Source organism: Berghia stephanieae, chromosome 13 (genome assembly GCF_034508935.2).
Source record: "Berghia stephanieae isolate SIO BIC M18660-M18661 chromosome 13, UCSD_Bste_1.3, whole genome shotgun sequence".
Taxonomy (NCBI): Eukaryota; Metazoa; Mollusca; class Gastropoda; order Nudibranchia; family Aeolidiidae; genus Berghia; species Berghia stephanieae.
The window spans coordinates 4,352,338-4,364,837 of NC_088372.1; the positions used below are offsets into that span (position 1 = coordinate 4,352,338).

Here is a 12,500-nt window from a genome sequence, read left to right on the forward strand (position 1 = left end):
TGTGTGTGTATGTCTGTGTGTGTGTGTATGTGAGAGTGTATGTATGTATTTATGTATGTGTGTGTGTGTGGTGATCTGGCAAAACCCGTCGGATGTCGGTAAAATTCCAGTTGACGCAGGCTGATTATCTTTGGAGGTGTGTGTGTGTGTGTGTGTCTCTTTTGTTTGTTTGTTTTGTTTTGTTTTGTTTTGCTTGGTTTTTGTTTTGTTTTGTTTTTGTTTTTGTTTGGGTTTTATTTTTTGTTTTATTGTTGCTTTTGTTATTTTTTCTTTTGTATTCTTTATTTGTTTGTTTGTTTTGTTTTGTCTTTGGTTATTTTCTTGGGCTTTTTTTTTAATATTTTTTTATTATTTTATATTATTTTTGGGTTTTTTTTTTCTTTTTTTTTAAATTTTTTGTTTGTTTTTATTTTGTTTGTTCGTCTTCTTCTTCTTCTTCTTCTTCTTCTTCTTCTTCTTCTTCTTCTTCTTCTTATTATTATTATTATTATTTATTATTATTATTATTATTATTATTATTATTATTATTATTATTATTATTATTATTATTATTATTATTATTATTATTATAATTATTATTATCATTATTATTATTATTATTATTATCATTATTATTATTATTATTATTATTATTATTATTATTATTATTATTATTATTATTATTATTATTATTATTATTATTATTATTTATTTTATTATTATTATTGTCATTATTATTATTATTATTATTATATTATTATTATTATTATTATTATTATTATTATTATTATTTTATTTTTTGATTTGGTTTATTTTTGTTTTTCTTGTATCATTTTCTTTAAAACTTCATCTTGTACTTGATAAAACACCAACACACATAATATACACTATCTATGTCATAAATCGTTTCATTTCAAATTTTACTCACTTTTAATCTTTATATTTTCACTTCCACACAGGCCTTTGATATTCTTGTAACAAAGTCCGAACAGTGGACTAAATAAAAATATGCATAATTCACAAAATCTGTCAAAGTCCCGTGCTATGTCTTTGTTTGTTTTTTTTTGATTCCAGGAAATCAGTATTGATGCTATGCGTTTATGTAAAATATTCACAACATCCGCCAGCCAAATTTAACATATCAACACGCACAAACCGTCTGTAGTAACCTTCAACGTTCAGAATCTTATTGGTATAATAATTATGTGAGAACTGATCACAAACAAGTTGCCCTAAAAATAATAAAGATCCGAGTGACGTCAAATCCGTTGCGTTCCTTCTATATTATTATAACTGATGATTGATAGATAATAATAAGTTTTAAAACATGCATCAGATGTACTTATGGTTTTGTTGAGATCTCATCTAGAACAATTTGTATCCAGCAGAACGTTTTGGAACGATAAGAATCATAACCTGCGTATTTATAATAACATTATACGCCAGATGGTTATTAATCAATACTCTATAATAATAATATAGTCGGGGTCGGGTTTGTCAGATAGACTTTGAAAAAAAATGCCAAAGTTGAATTTATTTAAGGAGGAATCACATTTTTACCGTTCTCCGAAAATAGGCATTTTCTAAATTTTTTTCTTTTTTTTTTTTTTTAATGCTAGAAATCTCGTCCTTTATATTTCGATCGACTGAAATGACCCTTAACTTGTCAAAAACTTTCAAACCTGGGACTTCAACCCCCCTCTACAAAATGACAATCGTAAATAAGTATAGCCAGTGGCGTAGCGTGCTTACAGTATAAGGTGGCGCCAGAATCAGAGGAAAATGAGTTAAAACATGCTATAATATTTATTTTAAAAAAAAAAAGAGAGAAAAAAAAATAAAGAAAAGACTTACTCATATAAATAAGAGGTGGTATGTATCATCTCTCAGTTTTTATTTGTATTTTTTTTTTTATTGCTGTAATCCATTTTTAACTCTCTCCTTACCAGCCATTTTCAGGATTTTCCCCAAAACTTCACACCCAACTAACACAAAATAGATTTTTTTTCCACTCAAACACAATAGCAGTAAAATTCTTGCGATGAATAAATTCTTAAGCAAAACATGCTCCACAACACACTGTTCGTTTTCTTCAAAATTTGATGATGTACAAAAAGAAATTTGATTAGGAAAAATGTTGGTCGTATCGTAACGAATGTGACGATTTTCCTATAGTTGGTAAGGAGAGGGTTAAAAAGATGGATGCGGGGCCTGGCACCAAATCAACCAATGTAGATAGCCACGCCCTTGAGTGTAGTTTTGTGGTTCGAACTGCAATGATCGATAGATCGTTCGAAGATGACGTCACTCGGGTCTTTGTTATTGTTTTTTACCATCCGCGCTCACTGAACTGTATTAACCTGACTATAGATAGTTCGAAGATGACGTCACTCAAGCCTTTGTTTTTGTATTTTGCCATCCGCGTTTGTGAGTGATACTCACTATACTGTATTACCCCGACTATAAAAGTTACACATAGTTTTGTGTGTTGGTCCGTTATACTTCCGGATGGCAATGTTATGAGCTTCTTAGCCAAGCGCATACTATCTATAAATGTTCATGGATACACACAGTTTTGTATGTTGGTCCGTTATACTTCCGGATGGCAATGTCATGAGCTTATTAGCCAAGCGCATACTATCTATATTTTTGTCGGCCTTCGCGATGACTTGCTTGGGAAATAAAATTAACCATCGCCGTGCTCCGTAGCCATCGTAAAGTTATAGCCTGACACTGGCCAATAAGTGACGTCAAAATGCCAGTCTTTGGCCATAAAAGAAAACAAATCGTGAGTTGTATTCAATAGTTCAACCAATGAAATAACTTGTTTCCATGGGCTCTACTAACGACAACTCACTAGACGCTACACAAACCTAAAAAATGACGTCAAACTACCAGTCCTAGAGGGTTCTAGTGTCGGGCTATATGTGTTAACGATGGCTACGCGCTCTCCCATCGGTCGAAATTTTGACTTTGCCCGGCACCAACGTGCACATATTTAACGGTCTGATAACCCAATACTTTATTATATGGGCTCATTGTTGTAATGGAAATTTCAAAAAGATGAGGCAAAATATAATACTCTTCAACAGTCGTAACGTCACTTCCTTCCTAATGACGCATGGTAACTTAGTAACACTGGCTCTAAACTATCGGAACAATGGCGGACGCTTGTATGAAATATTTCTACGGCGAGCATAAAAGAGTATCCAGAGGGGAAAAACATAAATTTGATCATGTTTTGACTTTTACATATTCTGATCACAAGGCATATGAAAAGTTCTAGCCAGCATGAAGAATTAAAAGTAATGATTTTCTTTGTTTAGAACCAAGACGGCCGCCGTTGCCGGGCGGCGTGACATCAGACTATTGAATCCAATTGTCCATTACAACAATGTTCACCCTAGCCAATGTAAACCAACGTAGCCCTTTTCCGAAGTTGACGTCATTCATGTCTCTGTTATTGTTTTTTGCCATCTGCGTTTGTGAGTAATTCTCACTAAACTATGAAAAGTTCAAGGTTACACATAGTTTTGTGTGTTGGTCCTTTATGCTTCCGAATGGCAATGTTGTGAGCTTCTTAGCCAAGCGCATATATATAGATAGTGTGCGCTTGGCTAAGAAGCTCATAACATTGCCATCAGGAAGTATAACGGACCAACACACAAAACTGTGTGTATCCATAAATGTTTATAGTCTCGTTAATACAGATTAGTGAGAATTACTCACAAACGCGTATGGCAAAAAAAGACAATAACAAAGACCCGAGTGACGTCAACTTCATTCTGTCCATTGATCAAACAGTAGAACAGTGGGTATTTTACTAAGACGCATACCAACAATAGTAAAACTTGAGCAGTTCGCAATGTTTACCAATCACTACCATTATTTGCATTATGACGATTGTCCGAGAGGCGTGGTTATCTAAGTGTCTATTGCGTTCGGCTGTCAAACTGCCAATCTGTGCACCTAATTTCCAAACCCATCCCCTCACCAATAAGAATAAAATGCCAAAAAACATTTTCTTCTTTCAAGGCTGCAATAAATTCATCGGATTTTTTTTTTTTAGATTTAGCATTGTTAGAAAAACCAAACTGGCAATCTTATCGCACAGACACGGGTATTGAATATCCACGACATCAGAATTATTTTCTACAGTTAACCTTTAATTTCTGACGTCACTGATTCAAAATACGATGAGGATTGTATTACGTTCCGGTCATCATCGGTTCGTAACTAAGGACGCTACAAATTATACTTAAAATATCACTAATAACAGCTCATTTCAAAATGACCGGTCGCTAGGAGACGACATTGACTGGACGTAAACAATAACGTGTTGCCGCTTAATCTTTCGATCTATCTATCTATCTGTCTATCTATCTATATATCTATCTATCTATCCATCCATCCATCCATCCATCCATCCATCCATCCATCCATCCATCCATCCACCCACCCACCCACCCATCCATCCATCCATCCATCCATCCACCCACCCACCCACCCATCCATCCATCCATCCATCCATCCATCCATCCATCCATCCATCTATCTATCTATCTATCTATCTATCTATCTATCTATCTAGTTAAAAGTGTTTTGTAAATCAATACAAGGGAATGAAATAATGTCTTGAACGTTCGATGAGTTCACAGATATCCTATAAAAAGCATAAATATACAAAAACTACGACAAATTACAGACACATGATCACTTTTTCCAAACTTCAAAATTTTAAAACTAAAATGAAAATGCAAAAGTAGCAAAATTATCAATTTTACAGAAATGTAATTCAGATTACAGTTACTTTTACTTGTAAGTAAAAAGCTCTAAAAATACGTTGTTGAAGTTGTCTTTTAAAAAATCAGTTCCGCCGCATTCTTGACAGTTGGGAAGCTGGGTGCGGTTCCTACCTCTTATAGTGGACAGGGAGGTACTTACTGTGTCTTCTTTCCCCCTATATCTGTTTTTCAACTTGCTTTCTGTCTCGTCTTAGAATGAGTTTACTTGGTTTTGTCCTGACCCTGGCCGGATACCCTGGATGAGAGGCAAATATTCAAATGTATGGTTAGTTTTGGGAGATGATATTTTTTTCCTTGTAAATCATCTCTCTGTTATTCACTGTATTCTGTTTTGTATAAATATTATATATGATTTGTAAACATTTGAGTGTATTCCTCTTAGTGGGGACATGTGCTTGTGTCTTGATGAGACTTTTAGGTGATCTCAAACTAAGTATTTTGATAGTGTGCTCTTGGAATCCACATCTGTTTCCTATTTGAACCAATTCCCCTTTGTCTTCCTTTTTCTTGGGTGCTTTAATTGTAATTCTAGAACTTTTTACTTTCCCATTTTCTTCCTTTTTACTTGTGGTGATATGACCTTAATGTGTTGCTAGCGCCGTAAAACCCTTTAAAAAACAGTTGGGAAGGGGGAGAAAGGAAGAGAAATTACAGCTGGTTATAACCATTCCATTTGGTGATCAAATGATATGCCATTGTTTGTTCGTTTTTTACCACATTTTACATTATAAATGTATGCGTCCATCTTTAAGGGACTTTTTATGTTTAAGGTCACTCCCGACGGATTATCACCTTGTCGTGGTGGGAGGGCTTGCGTATCTCGAACCTCGGACCTCCAATAAGAGAAAAAAAGAGAGAGATCAGACGAAGAGTAATCCACCGGCCCTCCAGGAATGGGGGTTGAGCGTAGGGTTAACAACCCACCTCATAAAAAGCAAACTGTTACAGAAACAGAAACCAGACGTAAATCCACAACCGGCGGCAGCAGAGAAGCGGACCAGAATACTGGCTTCATGACGGTAGGAGGTCAAAGCCGAAAGGAAAGGAAGCAGGCCTGTCCTGGAATACAGCCACCGCAAAAGCAGCCGATCGCAAAAAATGGAGATATCTGGTGGATGCCCTATGTGCCTCAAGGCCCGAAGAGGATTAAGTAAGTAAGTTATGTTTAAGGTTAATAGTTGAGAGATGATGCAATATATGGGGAGCTTTGAGTGGAAATTCCGAAGGAGGTTTACAGGCATAGCTCTTCTTATTATCATCATCATGATAGAGAGAAACCAGTGGGAGAGGAAATAGGAAGAAGACGATGGAGGTGGATTGGACACACGCTTAGAAAGAATGACTCCACTATAACAAAGAAAGTATTGGACTGGAACCCTCAGGGCAGAAGATCAAGGGGAAGGCCACGAGGAACATGGAGAAGAATTAAAGAAGCTGATATACAGAGAAGTGGTAAGACCTGGAATGAGATAAAAAAAAAAGTTAGCTCGGGATAGAGAAGGATGGAAACTGTTTGTCTGTGGCCTATACCCTGACCCAGAGTGAAAAAGGCAATGGTGATGATGATGATGATGATGATGATGATGATGATGATGATGATGATGATGGTGATGATGATGATGATGATGATGATGATGATGATGATGATGATGATGATGAGGATGATGAGAGAGATTATTGAGTGATCAGTCGTATCGTGTCAATGATGCATGCTGCTTCAAATAACATTGAGCTAATTAGATGTTCTTTGCATTAAATTTAATCATCACAACAATGTTGACAAGATCTTGACAGAGGCTAGATAGATGATATAAAGAAGTAAACCTAATTGTGCCTTTATAAAGAAATATCATATGGACTAAATTTGTATGGCAATCATGATTCTCCACCCTTAACCCCCCAACCCAATAAAAAATTCACAAATGCCCTTTTCTTCTTTTTTTTCTTTCTTAGGGCTTGGTGATCAAATGATATGCCATAGTTTGTTCTTTTTTACCACATTTTACATTATAAATGTATGCGTCCATCTTTAAGGGACTTTTTATGTTTAAGGTTAATCGTTGAGAGCTTTTGAAATGGCATGCTACATAAAAAATACTCAGAATATCATGGACTGAAAAACAAACAAACAAAGAAGTCCTGAGAAGGATCGGAATAAAATCACCAATTATTCTTCAAACTGTAAAGAAATTGAAACTGAACTATTTTGGCCATACGACTCGCCACGAATCATTAGAAAAGCACATTCTGCAGACAAGGGTAGACGGCAAGAGAGGAAGAGGTAGACCAACAAGAAGCTGGGAACAAGATATATGTGAATGGCTGGGAATGACAACAACTCAAGCAAGTAGACTGGCGGAAAACCGTAATCTGTTTCGCAAGAAAGTTCGGGAAGCAACGTCCTACGCAGGATCAGCTGACTAGATGATGATGAGAGCTTGGTATATCGCCAAAATATTTTTAAAATAAGAAAACAAAACTAAAATTGAAAAGGCAGTGATTTTTACCATTATGATCTCCATCAATTTTGGAACAGCCCCTGAGTCAGGCCCATCAAACATTTCATCTTGTTGGTCAAGAGTCAAGGGGAAAGAGTTCAGTGAGAATCATATGGCACAAGTTACATTCAGGGTTGCCAGTTTTTTTCAGGGCAACTTGCCAAATATGTGACAAAAACTTGCCAAATGCTTCGAAAACTTGCCAAACCTTTCAAAATAGGGATTTTCGTTACACGTACTCATAATAGTGAAATATTACACGTGTAAATTCAAGAATAAACAAAATGCTGGCTTACCTGGTGTTGACCACTATGACTTATAAAACACCAAAGAAATATCAAACTCGAAGCCACATTAAATAGGCCAAACAGTTTCACTTTCAGTTTCAAAACCTGTCTAAGAATTAAGACTGGAACCGGAAAGGCTGAAGCCAGATTTGTGTTTGTTGTAGCCAAATAATAAAATTTATGTGAGAACGAAATAACAAAACGAACATGCAAATACTGGGAATTGAAAGGTAAGATTTGACGACACGTTCTTTCTTTCTAATTATGTATAATAAAAATATATAAATATTATATTAATTTTCTCTGTCCCAAAAAATGCCAAAAAAGTGCCAACTTGCCAACCGATTTGATTTCCTACCAACAACAATCAAAAAGTGCCAAATTTGGACAATTTGGCACTAAAAATGCCAAACTGGCAACCCTGGTTATATTTGCCTACACTGCCTTGTCCTGATACCTTTGAGGTCTGAGATCCACTCATCAAAACCAAAATCATATTTTTGTGTAAAATCTGGTGAGATGCTGAAACATTACAGAAGAAATTATCTTTAATGTTAACATCATCATCATCACTGCCTTTTTCACCCTGGGTCAGGGTATGGGCCACAGACAAACAGTTTCCATCTTTCTCTATCCTGAGCTATCTTTTTAATCTCATTCCAGGTCTTACCGCTTCTCTGTATATCAGCTTCTTTAATTCTTCTTCATGTTCCGTGATCTTCTGCCCTGAGGGTTCCAGTCCAATACTTTCTTTGTTATAGTGGAGTCGTTCTTTCTAAGCGTGTGTCCAATCCACCTCCATCGTCTTCTTCCTATTTCCTCTCCCACTGGTTTCTGCTGTGTTCTTTTCCATACTTCTTCATTTTTTATTCTATCCATCCATTTTATTCTGAGTAGCTTACGCATGCACCTGTTTACGAAAATCTGTACCCTCCTTGTACATGCCTGTGATACGTTCCAAGTTTCACATCCATACAGTAGGACAGACTTCACATTATAGGTTAACTTAAACTCAGGACATTAATTGCTAATACTAATACACAGCAATATAAAAAAAAACATTATGAGAAAGATTGGGTGGAAATAACAAAAGATTAATGTTTGACATATATGTGAGTAATATTTAGTATGTTAGTTACATCAAAGGAAATCGACGTAGAGAGTGAATCATCTGTTAGTTTCAAATTCTTAATTTAAATCTTTCTGGAATTGATTTGGGTAAATACCAGCATTCAGAGCTTGGCACATCGCCATGATATTTACTAAATACGTCGATGGTAAACAATATAGATCAAATTTTCAACCCCTATATTTTTTTTTTGTAATGGAGCAACCAATTTGGCTAAAACAAGACTCCATTTTTTTGGTCTGTAAACTTTGAACTATCTATCTATCTATATATATATATATATATATATATATATATATATATATATATTATTATTATTATTATTATTATTATTATTATTATTATTATTATTATTACTTACAATGGCTCTGCATCTGATTTTTGACACTTGATGAATGAGCAAAAGGTGTCGAAGAAGACCGTAACATTCTGCAGATCGGTCTGGCAATGACAACAAACCTTCAATGGAAGAACAAAGTGCGTCGATTTCTTCTTGAGGAGTCTGTCTGTTTGAGATAATAACATAATATTTGTCTAATAATGGAGTCAAAAGTCAATAAGATAAGATAAAACAACACCGAAATGCCTCATGTGTTCGTTCGTCTTCACTTCTTTATCAAAAATTCAAAAGCCAAAAAAAAAAACAACATTGCAGTTCAAACAGTTCAGAATAAAGGGAAGTAATACAACAAATTCTTCATTCATCTATATTTTCAACAAATAACATACAACAGTATTTTAAACAATTATACTTTTGTAATCATTCCAATTAAGCCTCAGTCATCTTTTAAATTAATAAATTTTCACCTTTTTAAAAATTTGAATGCAAAAGAGAAGTAAGAACAATGCTACTGTCATGATATTGTTTATTGTTTAGAGATAGCTCTATTTGTCACTTTATGTTTGTAATGGATCTGTGTCTGTACTGTATTGTCTAACTCTTTGTATTTTAATTTCTTTCCAGATCATCTCGATTTAAATGTTGAATAAAGCCTATATTTTGCATGGCAATCATTCGAATTACTTTCTAGCTTCACAACAATAATAACATACAACAGTATTTTAAACAATTATACTTTTGAAATCATTCCAATTAAGCCTCAGTCATCTTTTAAAATAATAAATTTTCACCTTTTTAAAAATTTGAATGCAAAAGAGAAGTAAGAACAATGCTACCCTGGATGAAAATGATAAGATTTAGTGCGGTGGTCTCCGTCGATACTGAAAAGCATTTTGGTTACACGAGTGATCCGGCTATATAAAAGTAAGCTAAAAATTAATGTGGGTATGACTCACATGTACTTGCTGTTTTCACGTCTATTTTCTTTATTGACAAATAGGGCATTTCAAGAAGATATATATATATATATATATATACCTATATATATATATATATATATATATATATATATATATATATATATATATATTGATGATGATGATGATGATGATGATGATGATGATGATGATGATGATGATGATGATGATGATGACGATGATGATGATGATGTTGTTGTTGATGCCGGGTTTTTTTTTTGTTTGTTTTTTTGTTTGTTTGTTTTTTTGTTTTTTTTTTGTTGGGTTTTTTTTTGGGTTTTTTTTTGGTTTTTTTTTTTTTTTTTTTTTGTTTTTTTTTACGATAACTACTATGTTACTAGTGTGCATCTTATGTGAGTGCGTCTATGTCAATATTGTATTGTTATAAATGTGTATCCAAATGACAAATTGCCACTTTTTGGGGGACAATAAAATATATTATTATTATATGGATAAAATGCGCATGACATGCTTTTTAAAGTAAGGACATTTAATTTCCTTTATATGACTAGGTAGTCTGATTCCAGCCTATAGACAGGTGCCGATTAGCCAGTGGAAAAGTGAAGCCCTGGTTTGGGTTAAAGCACAATTTCACATCAAATCACTGTTGCATTATTTTTTCACGGTATCTGAACGGTTATGTGGTATCATTTTAAAAATCTGAAACCAAGCTTTCTTTTAATGGGATTGAAATCAAGTTGGCACATTTTGTAAAAAAAAATATAATTTGATAAAAACTTTCACAAATTTATCAAGGTTTGTTCTAGAGGTTGTTTTTATGTTTCTTCTATATGATGACAAATTGAATAAATAAACGCCCGACAAAAGATCGACGGTGAAAATACAAATTGAAAGAAAGACTAGCACGAGGAGCTTTGGGAAGGTCTCCCTATAATAATAATAATAATAATAATAATAATAATAATAATAATAATAATAATAATAATAATAATAATAATGATAATAATAATAATAATAATAATAATAATAATAATAATAATAATAATAATAATAATAATAATAATAATAATAATAATAACTAAATCTAAATAGAAATTAATAACAATGATTTGAGTGATAATAAAGTTATTGATAAATAAAACGGATTGAAAAGAAAATGCTCTGACTTATATAGGATTATTTCCCTTAGATTTCATCTCCAACGGCTGATTAAAGGACTTCATAATTTTATAAGTTAGGTCTAATTCGAAGTTAAGTTGATAATTAATTGACTGAGAAGAAATTGAAATTAGAATTAGAAGTTGCTTGTTAAATTATTAATCTAAAACGTCTTAAGTAAGTTTATGAGGTGATTTTAGAAGGAACTGATTCAATCAAACGCTCATCTTCTATATGTAAACATTTTGAAGAAAGTTTCAAAACAAAATGGTTTCAATTAAAAGTTACCTTGCTTTCATTAACAATCTCTCGAGTTGTGCCATAGCCATTTTTGCGTTTGTTTACTGTTGGTGGTTGGCTTTGCTTTCCAATGGTTGTCTTCTCCTGCAAAATAAATAATAACGTGAAGTTGAATGTAAGCTTCAATTTAATTACAAAAACAGATCAAATGAACGTTTCGGGTTTCCCCTTTATCAACAAAACAGGATGATTGAAACACCACAGATGAATGAGATGATGTTGTAGTGGCGTAGTTAAGATGAATAAACAAAACATTGGTTGGCAGGAAATTAGTATGCTCCTGTGTAAAGAAGCACGAATTAAAATAGAATACTAGATATTTCTAAAAAGTGTGCAATTAATTAAGTGAAAAGAGGGGAGGAACTGTGTAACGCAGTTTAGAAAGTGAAATATAAAATGAAATATAAAAACGTGTAGACTACTGTTGGAAAAGAAATATAGTCTAGCTATGGAATTGAAAATAAATACAAAAAAATATTTAAAAATAATAAATAATAATAATAAATAGGGGATGTCGGTATAAGTATAATCATTAGTGGCAGCATCAGTAGCAGAAAGAACAGTAAGTACTTTTTATTATTATTATTATTATTATTATTATTATTATATTATTATTATATTATTATTATTATTATTATTATTATTATTTATTATTATTATTATTATCATCATTATTATTATTATTATTATTATTATTATTATTATTATTATTATTATTATTATTATTATTATTAATATTATTATTGTTATTATTATCATTATTATTATTATTATTATTATTATTATTATTATTATTATTATATTATTGTTATTATTATTATTATTATTATTATTATTATTATTATTATTATTATTATTATTATTATTATTATTATTATTATTATTATCATTATTATTATTATAAGTAGTAGTAGCAGCAGCAGCAGTAGTAGTAGTAGTAGTAGTAGTAGTAGTAGTAGTAGTAGTAGTAGTAGTAGTAATAGTAGTAGTGGTAGTAGTAGTGGTAGTAGTAGTAGTAGTAGTAGTAGTAGTAGTAGTAGTATAGTAGTAGTAGTAGAGTAGTAGT

At 32.6% G+C, this 12,500-nt stretch overlaps 1 long non-coding RNA gene across 1 annotated transcript; it reads right to left on the reverse strand.

Annotated features, from left to right (window-relative positions):
- Positions 1 to 4,899: 4,899 nt before the first annotated feature.
- Positions 4,900 to 11,648, reverse strand: LOC144958539 (uncharacterized). The gene is made up of 3 exons (XR_013642452.1): positions 11,423 to 11,648; positions 9,060 to 9,204; positions 4,900 to 5,019 (listed from the first exon to the last, which is right to left on the reverse strand). It is a non-coding gene; the product is annotated as an uncharacterized LOC144958539 (long non-coding RNA).
- Between the last annotated feature and the right edge of the window lie 852 nt (positions 11,649 to 12,500).